General features: G+C 43.7%; 1 protein-coding gene and 1 long non-coding RNA gene across 6 annotated transcripts in view; one reads left to right on the forward strand and one right to left on the reverse strand.

Annotated features, from left to right (window-relative positions):
- Positions 1–23084, reverse strand: part of hdac4 (histone deacetylase 4) — a 164794-nt gene that overhangs the window by 121060 nt on the left and 20650 nt on the right. The window contains exon 1 of one of the 5 annotated variants that reach the window (XM_083537495.1): positions 10735–10846. The exons of 3 other annotated variants lie outside the window; for them this stretch is intronic. The gene's annotated coding sequence lies outside the window, so the exon portion shown is untranslated. Of the gene's footprint in view, positions 1–624; positions 960–10734; positions 10847–23084 lie in introns of those variants that run through there. One more of the 5 variants, XM_083537494.1, reaches the window with a different exon arrangement.
- LOC310723984 lies at positions 11055–20634 on the forward strand. Its single transcript, XR_014532876.1, has 4 exons — positions 11055–12600; positions 12788–13314; positions 13934–16273; positions 16522–20634. It is a non-coding gene; the product is annotated as an uncharacterized lncRNA (long non-coding RNA).

A 23084-nucleotide genomic window follows, 5' to 3' on the forward strand; every position in this document is an offset into this window, starting at 1 on the left:
TAATTTAAGGTTGAAGAGTGAAAAAGAAAAAAAGAAAAAACTTGAGTGTCCTTCACAGAAACCCAACCCCACTACACACCTTTATGCTGGATGAATTGTATACCGTCTGCACCCCAGACCTTCTTGCTGAACATCAGCACCTGACCTCACTAAAGCTCTTGTGGCTGAATGAGTAGAAATCCTCACAGGCACGCTCCAAAATCTGGAATGGGATGCAAGCTTTTTTCTACCGCTACATCTGACCTTTTATTTTTTTTTCTTACCTTACTTTCTGACCCCGAGTCTGTGGGACTAATTGAATTGATTCATCGTGCAATAAACCTTCTGCTTTAACTCGTAAGCATCTCCACTGTTTTCTTTTAATTACACGGAATGTTTCTGCCTTGCTGTTTGTTGACAATGAATCAGCCTGGAGGAGGATTTTAGCCGGAATCCCAGCTTTCAGCGGTCGGTTTCGTATCTCCGTACTCGTACAGAACGAGGATCTTACAGGGTTTTAGCAGGTCTGTAAGCTCCCATCTGATGTCAACAGGCATTTCAGTAACAGCTAATCCACACGCTGGCAGGATTTCAGCGCGCGCACAAGTCTCGAGTCACGAGAAGAAACAAAAACAAACTTCTTACCGAAATCAGGTCATCCTGAACGAGGTTTTCAGAACCCGACCGAACGCGTGCCCACGGACAACAGTCAAGAGTTAACCGAAATATGAGCACATCACCCACCCCTGTGTGCAGCAGGGTTTATCCAAGCTATCTTCCCCACCAGCAGGAAGGATGACCCTGACTTACACCACCAACATATATGGCTTGTTTAACAGCCTGGCCATTTCCTTTCCCAGCTCTAAGAGCAAGCTGTACTGACGGTGAGGGCTGTAAAACAACAGAAGCAATTGAGGACAGAGGGCGACATGACCAGCCTGCCTCTTTCCTGCGATACTTCCTGAGGGCTCAACTCAGCGCTGTGGCACCCTCGTCTGCTGCACAACACACACTACCACTCTTGCTTCCTGTCATAAAAAAAAAAAAAGTGTGGCATTCTTTTTCTGGGACTGTTCTCTGAAACAATACACTCCTTTTATTTCCTCACTTCTGAGTAATGAGATTCAGGGGAGAAACCAGCGAGAGTAGGAGATCTTCCCCATTCCACGGTAAAAGTTTTTTTGAAAATTCGCCGTTCTCATTCCTTTGGCTCGGGTGCAAGAAATGCATTCAGATAACTGCACTGCTGGCTCCCGCCTGACGTCAGCGCAAATGCAGGAGCGGCAAATCACTAGCATGAGATAAGCAGATTTCATGGCTGTGCTAATCTTTGTTTATTCATAGTTGCCAGGCTCGCAACCTTATTCTCTACTCCATATTGACTTTGGCTAAACAAAGTTTTGTGTGTATATTTAATCATAGCCCAGTCTCCTGCTGCCACACACACACACACACACACACACACACACACACACACACACACACACACACACACAAGAAGCCATGAACGAGGTGGATTCATTCAACCTTTTTTTTTTTTTTTTTTTTAGAGCCAAAAGTGTTTGGACACCTGTCTTTGCTTCAAATCCCCTTTCAAACCTGATCCTTAGTCCCCTCAAAGCTAAAGGTTTTTTTTTTTTTTTGCTCATTCACCCACAAGAGCATTAGTTCATGTTGGTCATATTGCATCATGTGGAACAAATAATGACAAAAAAAATTGCGAATAATTTCAGTTTGAATCCGATATCCGAAACATAGAAAATAATAATAATAATAATGATATAAATTTCTCCTCTGCATTAGTGTGCTAAACTAGCTCGACTTCCTTTGCACATTACGTTCATCGTTCAGTCTAGTAATTAAGCATTTCAGGTACCAAAAACCAGGGAACTGTTCAGCACACTGGAGATTCTTTTTTATTACACATGATAAATCTATGTTTTGTTCCAGCGATGGACTGAAAATGTGCTGTGATGCTGGAAGGTTTGTGCTTTCAATTACTCCAGTCCATCACACTCCCCCTTTTCCACTCACTAACCTGCACACTAGGACACGGCAAACAGTCGGGGAAGAGCCGAACGTGGAGAAGAAAGGCAGACTGAAATGCACATCACGTTGAAAGGAAGCAGTCAAACTGCATTAAGTAGCGGCTTTGCGCCTTCGCGATCTTGTTCCCCGACTAAAGAGGGAAATGCGATAATAATAGCGCAGTCGCAATGGGCGATATGACAAGCAGGAGAGACCCATTACTTTCATTGGAGAGATGCTTTAATTATAAGTAAGGTTTTAGAGATGGGGCCTCTTCATGTTGATGTAGATCACAAACCGCTAATTAAGAAGCCAATGGCTGACAGGTACTAGTATGCTGGACCCAGGGGGTAACTGGTATGAAAAGAGTCGCACATATAATTACGGGATCACGGCTCTTATTTTAAACCGAGATTACGGCTGAAGCTCGGCGCAAACTTTGCCGCTCCTATATTTTGACATTTTCTCGTTCTTTTCCAATGCACCCTGAATCCCAGAGAGTGATTTGATAATGACTGTAAATATAGTAGATATAGTTTTTCCAGGCTCCCTGGAGGCACCATGAATGAAAATACTGTTACGCTCACTGTTCATTTCATTAGGGTCTGAAATGCTATATGCTTATATGAGTTATCATAGCCTTCAGTTTCCCCTCTGGAACCCCACATGAACCCACTGATGGTCCATGATTCTGTGCAATACCTACAGACCTACAGAGATCAGCAAGTTCCGAAACACTCGAACCAGTCAGGCGTCGCTTACGTTCGCCAAGATCACTGCATTTTATTCGTTCTGTCGTCTGACTTGCAAATGATCTAAAGCTCTTATCGTGTGTCTGCATGATTCTATGCATCGTGCTGCTGCCAGATGATTGCCTGATTGGAGAGCTGCAGGAACTGCATGCAGGTCCACCTCATAAATTGTACAGCACAGCTCTTTCCAAGAAATGGATTTTTTGCTTAATATCCGTGAGCCTGAGGTCTCGAGGAATATGCCCGACAGTTTTGAACTCCAAATGCCTTCCACATAAATATTCTCAACCTCAAATAAAGAGATCATAAAGAATATTACGGTCATAATGAATTCTTTTTGGCCCGTCAAAGTTTTTTTTTCCCGCCAGTGCACACATTGTCCATGAAAACAAAAAGAAAAAAAAGAAAAAAGAGGGAACTTGGGGTCATTGTCCTGGCATGACTCGAGATTCTCGCTGTAATTAAATTTAAACTCGGCGTGCTGCTACAAATCCTCGAACGAACAGAACTAACACAGCTTGTACCCACGCTGTAGAAAGAAGTCTGACGGTATTGCAGGATTTGGGATTTTTTCCCCCAAAGCTTCCAGAAAACTTGCACGAATGCAAACAAAATGCATGGTTTAAGGACAGCAATGTTGGCTGTCGCTTTTGATGGAGCAAAAGCTTTGCCTTTTTTTAAATACCCTCCCTGTTCACTGGGGCGGCTAGTTCTTAAACGAGAACAAGGATCGCTTCTGTTTTTGTTTTTTTGCACGTTGCCATTACACATCGTTTGCACAGCTTGCAATTTAAATTGTTTTGCCAAATCAAATCATGTCCACACTTTCGACCAAATCAGAAAGCTTGTAAACACAGCTTCCACGTAATTAACACATATCCGTTACGTGTTTTGGTTAGTGGTGCATACACAATATGGGGACACCCAACATTCCAGGTCATGTGCTGTGACTCCCGCAAAGCTGGAAACACGATTGGATGGAATGTATTTGTATGCGGTAACATGAAAGTTTCCCTTTCCATTTGAACTGAGAGACCCAAATCTGTTCCAGCATGATGATGATGCACAAAGACAGCTTCATTAAGATATGGTTTGAATGGGTCAGAGTTCAACCCTACTGGACAGCTTGCTGAATGAGCACAAATCTCAAATCTGGTGAAACATCTTCCCAGAAGAATGGCGTTTACTATTAGTTGTTATAGCTTGGGAACACTGGAGGGCGGTAACGATTCCTCGAGTAACTCGGGTAATTCGATGACAGAAATTCGTCAAGGCACGTCATTTTGCCTCGATGCTTCGTTTAGTCCATTTTAACTGCTCACGGAGCACTGCGTTACCCCACGGACCATTATTACTGACGCACCACCCGCTAAAACTCCAGAGTGCTCTGGACAGCTGAATGTGGAAGATGCTGCAAAATAAAAAAACATGGAGAAAGGGGCAAGGAGAAAGGCCATAGAAAACGTCAGTTTGCAATCATTTCAAACAAAAAAAATATAAATAAAAATAAATCCACCACCGTACAGCACGGTTACAGTTTTGAAAGTCATTTGAAATAGATTTTGTATATTTGTATATATATACACCGTGCAAAAAGTCCCTCCGCAGTGGGCGTGTAGCGCAGGTAGTGGAGCGATAAAAACACAGATTTCATAAATAAATACGCGAGTGAGAATATTTATGAGTTTCATTAAACTAATAGTTTCCCATAACCTACTCTATGTGGCCACTGCATTTGCATTTTGATGTAATATTGCAATTAAATGCACTCACTGGATTCAGCTTTCACAGTTCTTCTTGTTTCAGCAATAAAAATTTACATTTTTTTCTAGAAAGAAGAACAAATGACGTGTTTGTTTAAAGAGACCCGTCGTATTTTCTCTCTATCGCTCTTTAATAAAGAAAAAGGACGACTTCTCCGGTTACTCGACTGATCGATGGAATAATCGATTACTCGATTACAAAAAATTAATCGATAGCAGCAGCACTCTGTCATGGTTTCTGTCTACCAGAATGCTGAGACCAACAATAAAGAAATGGCAATCAGGACCAGATGTACCTCCAGCCACAGAAGACACAGGAAAGCAAGTCTTTTGTCTATTTTTTACGATTCAAAATGACAAGAACATCATATAACACAATACAAAAAAAAATAATAATAAAACAAAAAAACTCTCCCAAAGTCTTTGTGAGGATGTGAATTACTGTAACGAGTGACTACAAGGACAGTGGAAAGAACCCGTCCAGTCTACTTGCGATTTAGAAGAGGAAATGGTGGTGTAATTATAGTGTCGGTTCTTGACATGACAACTTCGTGAGAGGAGCGGAATAGGTATGGAACGTTCACGAGCAGGGTTTCAATGGAGAGGTCAATGTAGGCACCTCGACTCGCCGCGCAGACAAAAACCCGGGGAGAAAACATGAGCTAAAAGCTTATTATTGTGCGCGCGATGACAGGAAGATAGCCATGTTTCTGCTGTGTCCTCATAACCCTGTATTACGGAGCATAACACTTTGCATGAGCGAAGTAAAAAGCCTTGAAGTGACATGGCACGTGTATAATAGCAATTTTCAAAAGGGTTGCTTTATATAGCGGACTGGAGAGGACACATCAGGCAGCTTGTCAGCTTTTCTTTCTTTCTGCAGCTCACCCCCGATCTCCCTGCAAGCACAGTCCCTTTCTCTTTAAAGCCAGAGTTTTAAAGGGGGAGAAACGGAGGCACGTGCGGTCCAACAAGTTACCCTTCGCATTATGAGCTGGTTGGTTTCTAGCAGCGCATGAGGTACCCAAAAGCTCAAGACCTTGTAAAACCACAGATTCTATAATGTTTAAAGATCTCCCAAGGCTGGATATTTTTCTCATTCTGTAGGCAAAACACCTGCTTACCCTCTCAAATTTGTTAAAAAAAAAACAACAAGAAAGAAAGAAGAAAGAAAACTAAGGGGGGGGTATTTATTTTGCCTTGCTGATCAAGATATGTAGCCAGACACAACAAAAAGCGCAGACACAATAAAGCACGAACGGCTTTGTACTGTGTAATCCAATACGAGCAACTTGGTGAGAAATCCATTGTGACCTGCCTTTGCACTGCACGATCTTTTGTTCCGTTTTGTTGTCGCAGACAAACAGCACACATCGTGAAATATTTTGTTTGTAAGTTTAACGGTCCGGCGGTGAAAGAAGGACGGCGTGGTATGACGCGGAAAAAAAAAAGGCCAGACGGCTACAAATACTGTCGAGTCAGCGGCGAACAAAACACGCTAATGATTATCTACTTGTTTCCTCGGGATAATCTTGAGGAATGCTTGTTTACATGACCCCGTTTTTTTTTCTGCTGATGGTGTATTATAGAAACATTTCTTAATCGTAATCTCGCGATGAGGTCATCTTTCGTTCCGTCTAAAAAATTAGCCAAGATGGACACGCTGTGTACACGTGCGACCTACAATCTACTTTTAATAGACGTGGAAGTGCGACTAAATGTTAGCAATGCAAGCAAAACACTCACAGTGCGTGAACAGTGCATGTAGGGTTCCTGTCCGCATGATGCGCCTTTATTTCCAACTAACGACTGCTATTTTTTTTGTGTGTGTGCATGTTTTGGGGAGAGCTTGTGACATTATCAAAGCGACATGGCCTCGGCGCTGACTATAAGCTATAAACTGGTTGGATTAAAACTACCCGACCACCAGGTGACAAACCCTGTACAGGGGCATGCGAATCGCAAAAAAACGCTCTGGGAATAAAATGTCAATAGATATGACACCAGTATTTACTGCTCCCTTACACGCTAGCCAATGAGAATATTTTCCAAACAAATCTGTGCACAAAATGGTCGAGACCCCCTGCTTTAGAGTGATTGGTTCCAGCCCAGTGTGTTTATAATCCACCTGGTATTAGTATCAAACATTTGGAAAGGTTCTTTCGCTACTTAGAAACAAAACTGACTCCAAAGACGACGATTATCTGATTGATTTTTTTTTTTCCGACTTTGATGAGACGTTGTAAAATCTTTTCACCATTTCTGACCTCGTGATCAACCCGTGCCCAGGCTGGATTTGCTCAGAAGGCATTAGTGAGTGGTGCAAATACACTAGAAACAATCTAATCTGGGCTGAGGCTACACACTGGTCCTGTTCTCATCAGTTTCTCATTACAGCATTATTTTATTAGATTGATGTAACCAGGGCTGTAAACCTTTAGGGGGAAAAAGAAAAAAAACAAGATTTCCCTCCCCATTCCAATCTTTTCATATTACAGGAAGGAGAAGAGGGAAGTCTGGGCAGTAAACCGTATCATGTAGGAGGGAGTCTGATCTAGCAAATAGAAGCAATTCACAATAATGTGCAGTGTTTTAGGCAAAAAAAAAATCTTGATTTTGGTTGAGAATTTACCGAAACACAGATGGACATCGGCTCCTTTATAGCAAGCTCACTGACTACAACCATTATCATTAAATGTGAGGCAAATGCTACCTCGAGGTCAATAATGTTCATGACATCAAAATAAAATAGATTTATGCCCAGAGAACATAAATAAGAGCCACAAAAAAAACTAGCTCTTGTGCAAGCATCCATGCAACTGCTTAATTCCGTAAAAGTCTTTCTATTATAACGCGTAGAGCTGGCGTATAAACCGAATCTTGTGAAAAACTGGTGCTTTTGCTCAATAAAATAAAAAAGCGGTATCACCTGGAATCTGTGAAAAGTACTAAATGTATTAAGTTCTAGCCCTCCAGGGAAGCTCCTCAGGCAGTCCGGTTATCAGGACATCTAATAAGACCTGTTGGGTCGAAACGTGACAGCGGAGTGTACTTGTGATCCATCCTGACAGGAAAGTTCATTAACATTGCCACTTCTGAAACATTAGGGGGGGGGGGGGGGGGGGGGGGATCTGGCGGTAATTAAGGCTGCTCGACGAAGCATCAGAGCCCTGAGATCACAGCCTTGCTGAACTGTTTGAAGCTATTCTCGAGTCAATATTGCGGAATCGAACACATTCTGCGCGGCCGAGAGAAATATTAACGCGATCTGAAATGCCCTGGGCGCATTATTATATGAATCGTAGAAGAAGACATTATATTGGCATGAACACCCCCCCCCCCCCCCCCCCTTTGAACACGGAACGAGGCACTCGTGTTAAAACAGAAGCCTTTTGATGCAAGTACCAACAAAGAAAAAAAATAAAGTCAGCGTATAATGAAATCCAGACACGTCGACTCCTTAACAAATCCGATCAGGCTACGTCCAGGACCTGTTCATGGCTTCAGACTTGGCTGACTCTTTTATCCACCATAAACCGAAGTCTGAGACAGGATATAACCGAGAGGATGAAAATTGAGGGTTTTTGCTTAGGGATTCAGCATCGGAAGCTTAGCAGCCCAAAGCATTAACCACTGACCTACTGCTCCCTTCGGGGTGAGGGAAATAAATCTGTTCTTAGAAACACTTCTTGAAATGATTCGGCGTTGAAGCGAATGAAGTGTTTCAGGAATACGACAAACGCGTGAAAGCTATTCTTGCTCAACTGCGCCCTTTGGAAACGTCCACGTAACTCGGAAAGGGCGAAGTGGAACAGCGGAACGCCTCGTCGTCATTTCAGGCGCGGCGCCCTACAAGCACATTGAAGCACATTAGAAATCGAAACGATCTGAATGAAATGTAGAGAAAGTGGTCCTGAATCCTGCCCGTACTCATAGCTACAGATGTGATGTTGATACAGTTGAGAGCACCAAAAATACTATGTGATAGAAGAAATCTGAAAACAAACACGATCCAGGACGTGAAAGCGGACTCGGGTGTCGGAGTAGCTGTCACGTCTGCCAAACGTGTGCCATCTTGCCTAGCACTCGTCGGCTCTGTTTCTCGCACAGCTAAAACCATCCGCACCAAAAGTGTAAATGTAAATATTTTCCCGGCTGTAACTCCCATTTCCTATTAGGGCGAGGCAGCCCACGCTAGCGGCCTGTGCTGGCATCGGAGGGGAAAAGGTGTTGTGGGAGGATGACAAATCTGTCCGCAGATGGCCGCTCGCTCCGTCCTGGAAAACTTCTTTGTTCATCATTGAACCAAAAACCACATCGATTACGTTCTTTTTTGCTTTTTTCCCCTTGTCCTCCAATCTCGCGTTGAGGTCACTCCGTCACCATCATTGCTCCTTACAGTGGCTCCTGCCTGGTTCTACAAAACTGCAGGAGAAACGTCAGAAAACGTGTAAGTGGTTCTTTGTTTGGCTTTGCGTGGGCCACAGGGCTGAGTGTGTGGCCAAAGTGCTTTCTTTCCGAAAGTGTCACGGTGTCAGTGTGGCTGGGAAAGCTTCGGAAACTCGGAACAAGCTAAACCACAGGCCTGAGCTAGTGATCTGGGAGGGGGGGATCGTTGGGGTTACCATGTGATACTTTTAGCAGGCTCCTAAGACTGTGCATCTTACACCAGAAGGGTGGCTGTTAAGTGCATCAAAAGCTTAAAGCAGACATCGATCGTTATGACGATTAAATCTCAGGTATGCTGAAGGTCGGTTGAACGTTTGATAATTTGTTTCTCCCACGGGGAAATATTCCTCCCACGATTATGCTAACCGGAGCGCGCTGACTAGGAGGCATCGAAGTCACTGAGTCACTCGCTGACCTAGAAAAGGAACTGTAGGATTCTGTTCTTTGCGTTCGGCAACTCTGGTCTGAAGGGAAAAGTCGAGCCGGACCATGGCAGCTAAAATAAATGGCATGCTTTATATCTATAGCAGACGTATAACCTGTAGTCTGGTGGGACAAATAAGAAGGAGGACGAGTCTGGTTCAGCGAAAATCCACTCGAGTCACTCTGATACCCTGCAGGTGGGTGGTGGAGTCATCCCCCTTCACTTGCGATGACTTGTCCATCTAAAGGAAGCAGGTACAATGAATCAACAGAGCCAGATGTTTTTCTTTCCCCACCAGTAAAAAAACAAAAAAAAAAACATTTAAAAACATACTGCATGCCTTCTATGTTGAAACACCCGAAATTTGAACGTTTCGTAATGAAAGTTTCTTTACAGACCACCGGGTCGGTATGGAACTTCAAACTCTGCTGGAAATGAGATGGAAAAAAAAAAAGAAAGTCTTCAAGTTAAACACGTGAATTGCTGTAAAGGTCGCATTAACAGCCAAGCCAAAGCACAGCCCCGTGTACCCACCGGGCTCACAAAAACATCGCGCTTTGGAGCGGCGAGAGGCAGGAATTTGAAGAAAGGCCAGCACTGCCACGGAGAGACAGAAAGCTCTCTGGGTAAAGACAACAGCGGTCCACTGCTAAGGGGCCTCCTGGGGACCGAAAAAAGCCCAATGAATCCGTCAGCCCAGAATGAAAACATGCTCGGAGGAGGAGGAGGAACGCGGGGGTGTCACTCTGCCATACGGCCCACAGCTGTTCTCCAAAACAGAAAGCGAGAAAGACAGAGAAACGGAGCGAATGCCTCGGGGCTTATGAAGCACGGAGGAGGATAAGATGCAGTCATGATACCGTCATTTGAGCTCTTGCACACAACACACGCACACATAAAAGCCCAAGCTGGATCCAACCACCCACACTTATTCACAAACCTAGTTGCACCATTACACACTGACATTCGTGACCTCCATTTTTTTATTTGATTTTTTTAACACGGGCCGGTTATTCCGAGACAATACTCTGAACGGAATTAGTGTCCGAAAGCAGAAATCGCATTCCCAAACTAAGCCATATAGAGTAATGACGAACTTCCGCCAGCGGGTCAATAACTGATAACAGAGTTGCTAACTTTGAACATTCTGCTTTTATCTCAGCTGTCATGCACTAACAAAACTGCAAAACGACAGAGAACAGAAATGGCTTCTTCAAAGAAAAGGAAAGAAAAAAAAAAGAGAGAGAGAGAGAGTTGTATAAACATGTCCCAGTTTGGCTCTGAAATCAGGCAATGAGCGAAAACAAATGTAAGAGAAACTATAAACGAGAGCGCTAACACAAAGTTCTTTGGACATCTCCAAGCCGCACAGGTTTCGGATGATGACACGCAAACTTCCATAACAGGTGATAAAGCGCTGTCTAGACACGCTGCGCCGCTAAAGAAGGGAACCGACGCTTTGATAACCGGTCCGTCGAATCAATTATCCCCAGACGTGCGTAACGAGTTGTTAGTCGGGTTTCCTTGCAATTTATTTGCATTCGTTCGGACGCTGTGGCGCTTCAATCCATCCTGAGAAAAATGTAAAACATCTGGAATTGAGACTCGCGGCGTGCTCGGGTTACACGGATATAAACGAGCTGAAGAGAGAAAACGGCCGACATGCGGACAGACGAAAGAGAGCGACTTGTAGAGCCGGTGCAGTGGTGCAGCGGTAATAAAGTCTGCATTGTGCCAGCTGTGCTGTCATCTACGCGACAGCAGGAAATGGCTTTATCACAGCAGGACGACACCAAAAGCCCTTTCGCTATTCCGCCGCTTCGCTTGGTTTTCTTATCCTTTTATTTTTTTTCTCCTCTCACCTTCCTCTAAGCACCATCACATAATGTTAAAGCGTTCCCTACTAACGCAGGATCGCACTTACCTGCCGTATGACTAATTATATAATCGCGCCACTTTTAATAACGATCCGTGCGTTATTGCCGTCAGGCGGATCAACCCTCTCTGAAGAATTCTCCTGCGTTCGGGTATCCTGAGCTATTTTAGTCTCCACCATCAGACTGATTGATGTTCGGCTGCAGAGCTGTGAAACCGGCCTGTGCTCTGCACTGTACAGCTTTAAACAGATAAGCACGGGAGATTGCGTAGGCCCCTGCTCTTATCTCCAGCAGGAAGATGAACACCAAGAGGCCCGGTGCGCTATCAGGTCGCAGATAAGTGCCCTCTGCCCCTGAAACAAAAGCAAAAAAAACCTGGCGAGGTCAGATAGGTGAAGAGAAGAGTTGAAGCAGCATTACTAATCTAAAAAGCTGGTTGAATGGGCTGATTTCAAGTCGCGGAAAAATGTTCTTGCGTGCCTGCTTTACTGTATGAATGCGTTTGTGACGTTTTGTGCGTTACGCAGCGGGCATTCGTGTGTCTGTACATTTACACACGGCGAAGTTATGGACTTTCTCGGCGAAGTTATGGACTTTTTTTTTTTTTTTACCTGCAAGGTGTTTTGCCAATAAGAGCCACCAGAATAACTTCAATGCTCCTGAATTCTCTGAAGAAGGAGTGATAATTACAGTAGCTGGCTTAATATAGCACTCAAAAATCTGCCGTTGGGTGAGAAGCCTATGATGTATTGTTTTTCATACTCGTCACGTTGTTCGGCGAGTCCTTACTTCCCGCAAATGTGGGCGGAGTCCGCCTGGAACAGACGACGCCCACGAAGCAGGAAAGTTCCAAATGATAGGCAGTGATTCGTCTCTATTCCAGGAACAAACTGCGTCAGTGAAATGACCGCCACGGCATAACGGCACCAGCGTTTTGTTGTTTTTTCCCCCTTCAAACTTGTTAGAACGGTGACTTATGTAGGTCAGTGACGGTAAAAACGTGTTTATGTGAGAACTGCTAACTTGCAAGAAACCGTGCAGGAAAGATGAGAAGGATCTAGAAAGGGCTGTTGCCTGCGCTGGTCGAGAAAGTGTGCGCAAGCTGCAGGTGAGCGAAAGCTCTCGAGGCCGGGGTTTAAAAGGCATCTTCAGCGGAGTGTGTGCGCGGTGTATAGAAACCACTCGTGCGAGTGTTATCTCGCAGGCGCACGTGTTCTTCTTCCAAACAGAAACAAAGACGTACCGTTGATGCCGTCCTTTTTGATGTTTTAAAAGCAACGTGGCTCTAATTGATCGAATTAAATCGATCGTATTGGAGCGTTCTGTCTGCACGGCGAAGGTTGAGGGAACACTTTCATCTTGTTGATTTGGCCGTGGGGCTGATTATGTGGAAAGGTCACGAGCATCGCGACTCGTGGTGGGGGGGGTGAGGGGGCTTGGGGGCGACTGACTGTCCGCTCAAGTACACACAAACAAGCTGGCGGATACGCAAACAAAGACAGAAAGAAATCTCAGCCGCTTCCGTCAGTGACGGGAACAGCCTACGCAGGCCTCTTGCTGATTTCTATCGCCATGCAAATGTCACCTGTTACTCTCCCTACTTGTATTCGCTACAATACAATATTAAGAATGCAGACGTGATCTATCTGTAACATTCCTGCTCCCTGTGTCATGGCCCATTCATGCCTGGCCTAAATGTCACTGGGTGAAGCGGTGCTGCTGTTTGGATTCAGCTGGCATCTTTCAAAGTTGCATCAAAGACGTCATCCGATTGTGTTTAAAAGTGTAAAAGTAAAAAAATAAATAAAAAAAAGTAAAAAAAAAAAAAAAAAAAAAAAACATACCGGTAACATTCGCCATATTTTCCAAGAAACCTGTGGGTTGGTGAGTAGCGTGGTGTCAACTAGCAGCACAAACTTTTTCCATTCACACGATCTTAAAATGAAACTACTGACAGGTTTAACTATCTGTGTATCTGTACAGCAGGGTTCTCGACAGAATTCAGGAACAGACAAATCAATAGCAGGATACCAGTTACATATGTTACTGGTCGAGGCTATGAGCCATGGACAAAAGTATTGGGACACCTGACTGTTCCAGCCATAAGTGGTTCTTTCCCAAACTTTTACACAAAGTTGGTACAATTGTTTACGTAGTGATCTCCAATAGAGCTCAGACCTCAACCCTTTCAACACCTTTGGAATGAATGTGAACACTGACTGTACCCCAGACCTCCTCACCCTACATCAGTACCTGCCTTTACTAAACACCCTTGTGGCTAAATGAGCACAAATCTCCATTATGGTTTATCTACAACCTTTTTCCCAGCTGCTTGTGAACATACTTTGTTACCAAGTACAACATATTTCCAGGGTGTGTGTAATAAATGTCACCAAACTTATAAAGCACCAAAAACACCAAAGACAGTAATAAAGCACCATGAAATATTGGGACCTAACAAGCATCTATAGTGAATCTCTAAAACGATGCAAATCCTCAAATGTGGGAGGTGCAATTATCTCTTTGTTTGGTATCAGAAAAAGTTGTTCTCCCTCAAGGAGATTTAGGGATGAGGTACTAGTAATCACCTTACAAACCCGGCCCTTGTTTGTTTTTTTCTCCAGGTAGCGCATCCAGGAAAAACCTGATATTTTCCGCAAGCGATTGGTCCGCACAGGCAGTGCGCCCTTCGCTTAAATTGCTTTGTAAGCCCTGGCACTGGCGGTGCACCGTTTGCGTTTTCTTCATGCCAATTACAAAGCTCACACCCATACACACGTGCAGGTACATGACATCTCCTGAAAACATGCCAAGCACTAACAACGGTTTATTAGGATGGAACCAATGGAAACAAACAGTGGTGGTCTAAATAGTGGTTCTGCGCACTGGGGGTATATTGAGGACTGTTAAAAGAGTACCGTGTTACATCTGGCTACAGGAATCTTTAAAGCTCGAGCCCTTTCCGTCATGCTGGTTAAATGTGTGGCTGCCTGACGTGGCCTGCTCTGTGTGTTCCCATAATGCTGCAGTGTGCCTCATCAGGAGCCACCGTGCTGCTCTGCTTCAGCTCCTCGGAGAAGCTCAAACGCGGGCAGACCTCTTGATGTGTGTTAGCCACATCTATAAAACAGCCTCTTTACTGCCGTGTCCACAGCCATTAGGAGACAAAGTTGAAATGCTGTTAACTTTGTAATTAGCGACGTTTTCCGCTGCTTGAGGTTTTGTGGCCCTGGCTGCGAGTTCGCCTGCGAATTTCTCTCCAGACCCCTTACAGACGAGCGACCTGACTGTCCGTGAAAAGCAACCTTTCGGCTTAATAAAAATGTATCGTATTTGGAATGCACCCGATGTTCCGGGTTGCCAAAAGCTCAGCTCAAACGGCGCGAGTGTGACTCGGATGAGATTAGTCAAATTAGATATTACCAACAACAAAAAAAAATAAACGAAAAAAATATATAATAATCCACGAGCGAGACAAAGGCATCATACAAATCAGCATAGAAATTACCCTGACGGAATTTCCATTATGCTCTGAAGCTTTGTTTAGGTTCGTCCCTCTCGCTTTCCGCCTACAAATCTGTTTCCAATGAGAAGAATTTTCCAGAGCAGTCAGTGAACAACAGCACTGATATTTTTGTGACCTTACAGAAATCGTTACTTTGAGCATCACAGAGTAAAGACCTAAAAAAAAATTTTAATACAGTGGTTTCCCCTAAAGTCCCTTAGTTTCAATGAAATAACGACACAAATATACACACGTATCTGTACGCATTTTATTAGATCTTATCAAAGGATGATACTATAATAATGAAACAGAGTTATTTTAGTCAATGTGCAGCTTTAATAGCAGATTTTACTTTTAAATTTACAGATTCACTGTCCTCTAAAAATAACTCAACATACTGATATTATTGTCATATCTTATTCATCATGTTCATGTTTTTGTCTGCTTTTTAGGACCATATAAATGTGTGTTTCTTGTATTAGAGCAGTTAAAATTTGGTACTTTGAGTACATTTCTCTCATACTGACCACTGGATGTTCAACATGGTAAAGAACTCCCTGAGGATTTGAGAATTTCAATTGTTGCTCTCCACAAAAATGCCAAGGCTTTAAGAAGATCAGTAACACCCTGAAACTGAGGTACAGAACAGTGGCCAGGGGCATACAGAGGTTTTTTGAGACGGGTTCCACTCGGAACAGACCTCACAAGGGTCCATTTAAAAAGTTGAGTCGTCGTGCTGTGCGTCAGGTGCAGAAACTGGCTTCAGAAAACAGACTCATGAGTGCTGCAGCATTGCTTTAGAGATCGCAGAAGCAGAAGGTCCACCTGTCAATGCTCACCGGACATCGTTCTAGAAGGAAGCCTCTTCTGAAGCTGTAAGAAGAAGAAAGCCTGCAAACAGTTTGCTGAAGACGACCTGTCCAAGAGCATGGATTACTGGAACCATGTCCTGTGTTCTGATGAGACTTAGATAAACTTGTTTGGTGACCTGGTGAGGAGCACAAAAAAATCGTCTCTTGCTTCCAGTAAAGCATGGTGGTGGCAGCATTATGGTCTGGGGCTGCATGAGTGCTGTTGGTATTGGAGAGCAGCAGTTCATTAAAAAAGCATGGGTTTCAACATGTACTATGACATTCTGAAGCAGAACAGGAACTTTGATGCTGAAGCTGAATATGATAGAGTGGCCAAGTATGTCTCCAGACCTGAACCCCATTGAGCACCTGTGGGGCATCTTCAAGCGGAAGGTGGAGAAGCGGCTTGTGTCGAACATCCAGCAGCTCCGTGATGTCATTATAGAGGAGTGGAAGAGGATCCCAGCAACAACCTGTGCAGCTTTGGTGAATTCCTCACCCAGGAGGATTAATGCAGCGCTACATAACAATCGTGCCCACACTAAATATTGACACTTTGGACACAGTTTTGATATTCACTTAGGGTGTAGTCACGTCTGTTATTTAGACAATAATGGCTGTATGTTGAGTTATTTTTAGAGGACAGTAAATCTGTACTGCTGAGGTCCCCTGGTGGTCTAGTGGTTAAGATGCAGCGCTCCCACCGTTGCGACCCGGGTTCGATTCCCGGTCAGGGAACCATCCCCAGCCACTCTTAGTGCCGGTCCCAAGCCCGGATAAATTGGGGAGGGTTGCGTTAGGAAGGGCATCCAGCGTAAAACATGTGCCAAATCAAACGTGCGGAGGATCCGCTGTGGCGACCCCTAACGGGAGAAGCCGAAAAGAAAGTTTAGTAAATCTGTACTGCTGTACAAACTGCACAGTGACTAAAATATACCCAAATATCTATCGTATTGTCCCTTGAGAAGATCTAATGAAATAGTTGCTGAAATGTGAGGAGTGCACTAGAATTCTATTGCTTATATTTCGGAGGGTCAGGCTTTATTTACCAACCTTTAGTTTCACAGACTGGCCATCTTATATAATCCCATGTTGGCACCTTTGCTACAAAACAAACACAACTGGTCATTAGAGAGGCAGTGACTCCTACGATGGGAGAGTGGCTCTCAGTCATGACCTAATTCAGTCATGTACAAGAAGGAAAATAATCATAAAAAAAAAAAATCATAATAAATCAATAAATCAATAATGAGATAAACTCAGTATTCATGATGCATTTCAAAATTTTAAATCAGGTCAAGAATCAGTAATCATAAAAATAAAAAAAAAATTAATTTAAAAAAAAATAAAAAAAAAAGGGCAGAAGGGCTCCAACAGCAGAACAACATATCGGGATCTACTCTTATCAACCAAGAACAGGAATCTAAGACTACAGTGGGCACTGACAGAACACAAACATCATCCAGGCTTTTTCTAACAATCAGAGATGCTTTGAAGCACACCATGTCTGTGTGGGTATTTGAGTTACCCTGCAGGCTCGAACCCACCTGGTTATTATCCTGTGACCTCACGTCATCGTCACTGTTTTTTTTTCCACAACATTCGGTGTAAATTCTAGAACTGCTGTTTGTTTAAAGTTCAGAAGTTCTTTAAATACTCTGACCAGTGTCGACACTTTCCCCCGTATTGGGATGTTTGATCACTGCGCTTCTGCTACATGACTGGCTGATCGAATGGCTGCATAAACGTCAAGGTGCATGTGTTCCTACTGAAGTGGATAGCAAGTATATAGTAGATAACATTTCCTTCAAAAGACTGAGAGTCGGTAATGACTTATTTGTAGAGCAAAGCAATAACTCTTGCGACGTGTACATGATTTATTCCAGTCGTATTACCGTCCTTCGGATATCTCGAGATCAAATTTCACTTCAGCCTAATACGTAATGTGAAAGCAAATTTTGCAAATGCAGACTTTCCATTCAAATCCGTGCGCCTTAGCGCTTTACATAGAAACGTGTTACTTTTTTGCGCGTCAGCAGCTTGTTTTACGATTCAATTTAAATAGAATCAACAACCGTATCAACTAACTGAAGTGATTAATCAAGGCATTAAATCTCATTTCTTGAAGCTGCAAAAAGAAATGAGAGAGAGGTTAAAAAAAAAAAAGAAAAAAGAAAGGAATCAAACCGCCGAGTGAATTTTTTAAAGATGAGTGCTCGCTGAACATTCCGTATCGATTTCTTGCTCTGAAATCTAATAGCCTCCGAGATAAACGTGATGCCGAACACTACCCACAAACTTTTCATGAATTATTCAAAACCATCTGCTACCCAACTGGAGCTGAAAAAGGGGATTTGGGGAGACTCAGAGTCTTTGTGCTCCTGTCGTCCTGAGGCCTCAATTCCCTCTCGCTCGGGTTTCGGCCTTACTGTTCATGTTTTACAGAACTAAACTCTCTGCATGTTCCAGGTAGTCATGAAGAACTGTAACCAGCTAAGACAATACTACATGTAGCATGTAGCCAGGGATTCACAGGGACACTCAGCCACCCACTCACCCGCTGCCCAAAGGCCCTTCGTGAGGTTTAATCAAACAAAGCATGTTGCTCAATTGGCACTCGCTTGAGTCTGACATAATCTTAAGTATTTGCCCAGACCATGACCATCCTGAAAACCAGGCCTTGGTTCATGGCAGATTAAACAGCCCAGAGAGGTCCGTGGCCAGATCTCCTCTAATAAAATCTGGGTGTTAAATAAACGACGCCGTGGAGCTCAGAGGGCCTGTGGAGCTCTAACTAGCTCTGGCCTGGCTTCAGTCGCTGCACAGCCTGTCTCTGTGTTTATGTTCGAAGCAGGGGAGTTGCCTTCATGACGATTTATTGACGCAAGATCTCCTCGGCTGTGCCTGCCAGCAATTAATCACGGCGGGAGAGGGGCTTGTTCAGGCAAAGGCCTGAGAAAAAGAGCGTAAGCTCGACAAAGCTTAAGCCAGGCATGAAACCTTGCAAAATCAGTGCAACACATGTTCTCTCGAGGCAGGATCACCACCCGACAGGACGGGCCTGCCCGCAATCTCACCGATGCTGCAATCCTGAAGAAAACCGTGGGTTTATTCGTGAAAAGAAAGGTACCTCGCCCTACAATCGAAGGTCTTTGAAAAAAGGAAATGTCTAAAGTAATGTTTGCGTTTTAAATCATGTCTGTTCGGCTGTCGGGGCAGCTGTCCACATGTGAGGCAATCTGAAAGCTCATTCCAACATTAACTGCTATATAAACTCACCCTGGACACCAGTGAGTAATGCTGGGCTTCCTGCTCGACTTCCCATTGCTGAAGGCTTCGCACTGAAGGATTATCCATAGGAATTTGATTTAATGCTTATAACGAGTGCGCTGATGGCTGAGAGCGGCCACTGATAATCAAGCAGCTGCTTCTCCTACAGCTCCAGAGTCCTCAGGTCCATTGTGAGCTTGGGTTAATACCCTGCGGTGTCCTCCCACCACCTGAAAACACCCATGATCCAATGTGGTGCTTTATCTATTTATATGTTTTTAAGTGTCTCCATGCAACTGCACAAAAAAATTCATAAAAGCTTCTGGACTTTCAATAAGCCATACTGATCAACTCATGGTGTAGACCCTTTAACCCTCCACTTATACTGTATACCCGTTTACCTTCAACTTGTTTCCTGTACCCTTCTACCATCTACATATTGGATACCCTTTTACAAACAGATTGTCCCGTGTACCCTTTTGCTCATGTCTCATATTTGAGCACCAGATGTCCTCTTCCCAGTGGGTCTTGTCCTGTTCCGATACTGATTACTGCTTTTTAGACTGGAACCCTGAATTGGCGTCGTATCAGACTTCGGATTCATATCGGATCGAGTACTTAACACTAAAGCCTGCTTCTGTTGCTTCTCCATAACTTAGCAACAGAAACTCGTGGCGAGCAGATCAGTGACCGAGAGGACGTCAGTGCTAACTCTAATATCGGAGCTGCATGGAAAACCGTGAAAAGGACTAAGACGTCCTCATGCTCTCCAAATTCCTCTGTTGTTTTTTTTAGGGTGGAGTATGACATTGTATCTTGCTCTCCAGACTACCAGGGAAAGGGCAAAAACACATAATGACTTAATGAGAGATGAAAAATAATGGCTGAAAAGTGATTAAAAGATTGTTCCAGTACAATGTGGCTTTTTTGGCTTGCAGGATGGCAAAGTGCCCGGGATCATCTATTGCATGGTTGTACAAGTGGAGCCACCCAATAAATAACTTAGCTATAAAATTCAGGGCTAAACAAATGTGGGCAAAACCTATACCATGGAAACCAAAGCGCACACATTTCCAGCCAAAATCGCATGATTCAAATACCCAAGGACGTACAAGGCGTGCGTCCAATCCACACTGCAGACTCCAAAACAGCCGAAAGATCAGATAGCGGAGTACTATTATTACATTATGATTACAACCAAAAAAAAAAGAGAGAGAGACAGAAATTCCGAGTTAAAGCAGCGTGAATTGTATTTATAGGGGACAGACTGGATGTTTCCGCGGTTCAAACCCGTCCACCCTATAAACAGCACTCATTTTTCAATGAGTATCATAATCATATAATATCCTCCCTCCTGTTTTCCAATCCCGATCAAAACAATAGTAGAACGCTTAATGCGTGAACACTGTCCTAATTAGAACATGAGCCCATTAGTAATAAATGGAAACCCGGTTAACTTTTGAACTGAAAAACTTTCCGACCAGAAAAAGACAGAAAATGAAAAAGATGATGCCCTAAAAAAAAAAAAAAAAAAAAAAAGCTGATAATATATTTCAGGACGTTTTTTTTCCTCACCACAATGCTGCTGTTCTGAGAATATTCTCAAGACTGGAACTGAGAACCCTAAAACCGATTATAAGAAACAAAAAGAAAACTGTAGCAGAAAAATGTAAACAAAAAAGAAGTCAGAACTGTTCGACTAGTGGACAATTCAAATATATCTCTGTCAACGTCTAAAACGCATCTGCATTTAGTCAAATGCAACAATTGTAACAAAGCAGTTTTGCAGAAATCCGGAGGTCACTGTTGCAGTAGGAATCTCTCCGAGATGACCTAAACACGAAACGAGACCCAACCCATCCGAGTGAGAACGATCTTTAGGGTACAGACCTGTAGCAGAATAAAGACACTACCAATAGATGTTTTTTTCCAACCCAGTGTCTATGAAATAAGGCGTTGCCTGCAGTGTCGCCTCAACTAACCGACCCTGTGCAGTCCTGCTACTCTGAAATCTCTGTTAACATTCCTAATGCAGAGTCGCTGGGTCACTAGCTCAGTCATGCATCATTAGTGCCAAGCTTTTTGGGGGCAGTAAAGCCTGTAGATTAGTGGCACCGACGTCAACCAGACTGTTCCAGCTAGGCAGCCCCCGCAAACTGGGACCGATAATTGCCTCCTTGAACTGGCAAAGCAGTCACTGTTGAAAGGTTTGCATCTGCTCTCCACTGGGCAACTCCAGGTGGAGGCTAAAATCAAGGCAGAACCCTCGTGAGGAAAAGCAGAAACCGCCGATGTGTAAACGCAGGGTCTTCAGCGAGCATAAACTCGGTGGGGGGAAAAAAACGGCTGAACATCTAAAATGTGTGGAAATAGAATAAGGGCTCGAACAACAAGCAGTGGCGAGAACCCCGACGCATGGGCCTGAGTGTGACTGTTTGCAGACTGGGTGGAGAGACTGTAGAGATTGCAAAGATGAACGTGTGAAGAAATGGCACCACATCGCAGAAACGCAACACCCATAGGAGAGGCGGGGAAGATCTTCTAGCGTCGTGCGATTTCAGTGCTTTTTTAATATGACGGGATTCCAATAAAAACTGCATAAAAGACTGAGCTGTGATGTGCTCTCCGTGTCGGCTCTTCCTGTATGAGCATTACTGCGTTCTGCTGATAATGGGATTTCATGAGAGAGAGATAATACGGAGATTTCTTCCTACCCAACAGCTTTGCAACTCGGTGTATGATGGATGGATGAAAGACGGGTTGTATAAATGATGCTAAATGTTAAATGGGCTCTGGCTCGAACAAACATTTCATTTTGAGTTTCGAGTAATCTGCTATGCGGTCCCTCCAATTAGAGGCTTTTCGACAAAAGTCTCGGCAGCGTTCGCACTCGGATTTCTGCCTCTGGTTGATAAACGGCAGTAAATCGTGGCACATGATTCGCTCTGATACCGTTGAGATCACCTCGTTACCAATTCACGGTTTATGATATGCGATTGTTCAAACTGGCCTGAAAATTAAAACTATGGCTGCGATCATAGTGAGTTTGGATAAACAGGAGAAGAAAAAAGGATTTTAAAAAATCCTACTCGTCTTCTTAACTGTGTTCTTTTCCTGACATGGCTGCGTTCGCCATTAGGAGTAAACAAAGTTGCACTTTTAACCTTTAAACAGGTCATATTTGCTTTAGATCACTCAACATCCCGGCATATCTGCTTGTTACGTCTACAACACAAACTATACAGTTCGGTGTTTGAGGAAGAAAATATGCATCACTCATCACGTATAGCTATGTAGCTCGTGGCATACAAAGGACAGACAGTGAGGCGTCTGTGTTTTTATTTTCCCACTTTGTGTGGCTTACGGGCCAAGGCCGAAATCCCATCTCCGTCCTGTAAACTGCCGCTTCCAATGAAAGGCGAATGCAGGGTGAGCTTAGAGATGTGAGTGCACGTTCACGTACTTAGTCGTACAATGGTGAAACAGTTTACAAGCAAGCCTTACAAAACACCCCGAAGAGATAATCGTCTACTCGTTAACAAACGTGGCGCTCCGAAACGTTATTATAATAGTATTATTAAACTCTGCGGCTATGATTGGCTGATGAGATCCCGAGTTCTTGGAAATCATGAGAAACCTGCTTTGCAAAAAACCCAAAGGTGTCAGTGCTTTAGGAGATACTATTTTCCCAGGCACCTTTCTAATCAGCATTAATGTGTAAATATTATATACACATATACACAAAAACAACACTATATTTCCCAGTTTGCTCTTATAATTCCCTCCACTCTTCTGGGAAGATGTTCCACTAGATTTAGAAGTGTGCTTATGGATATTTGTGGTTATCAGGCACAAGGGTATTACAAAAGGCAGGTACTGATGTAGGTGAGGAGGCCTGGGGTGCAGTCAGTGTCCCAATTCATCCCGAATGTGTTCAGTAGGGATGAGATCAGGGCTCTACGGCAGACCACTCAAGATCTTCCTCTCCAAAACATGTAAACTATCCAGTATCTTTAAGGAGGTCACTTTGTGCACAGGGGCATTGCCATGCTGGATATGCTGAATACAATTGAGTGCCTTTGTGGTAACAGTTTGGGAAAAAAACAAAAATAAACATAGCAGATAAGTTTAGGTGACCCAATACTTTTTGAAATGTAGTGTGTGTGTGTGTGTGTATATATATATA

This window comes from Silurus aristotelis (assembly GCF_946808225.1).
Source record: "Silurus aristotelis genome assembly, chromosome: 3".
Lineage (NCBI taxonomy): Eukaryota > Metazoa > Chordata > Actinopteri > Siluriformes > Siluridae > Silurus > Silurus aristotelis.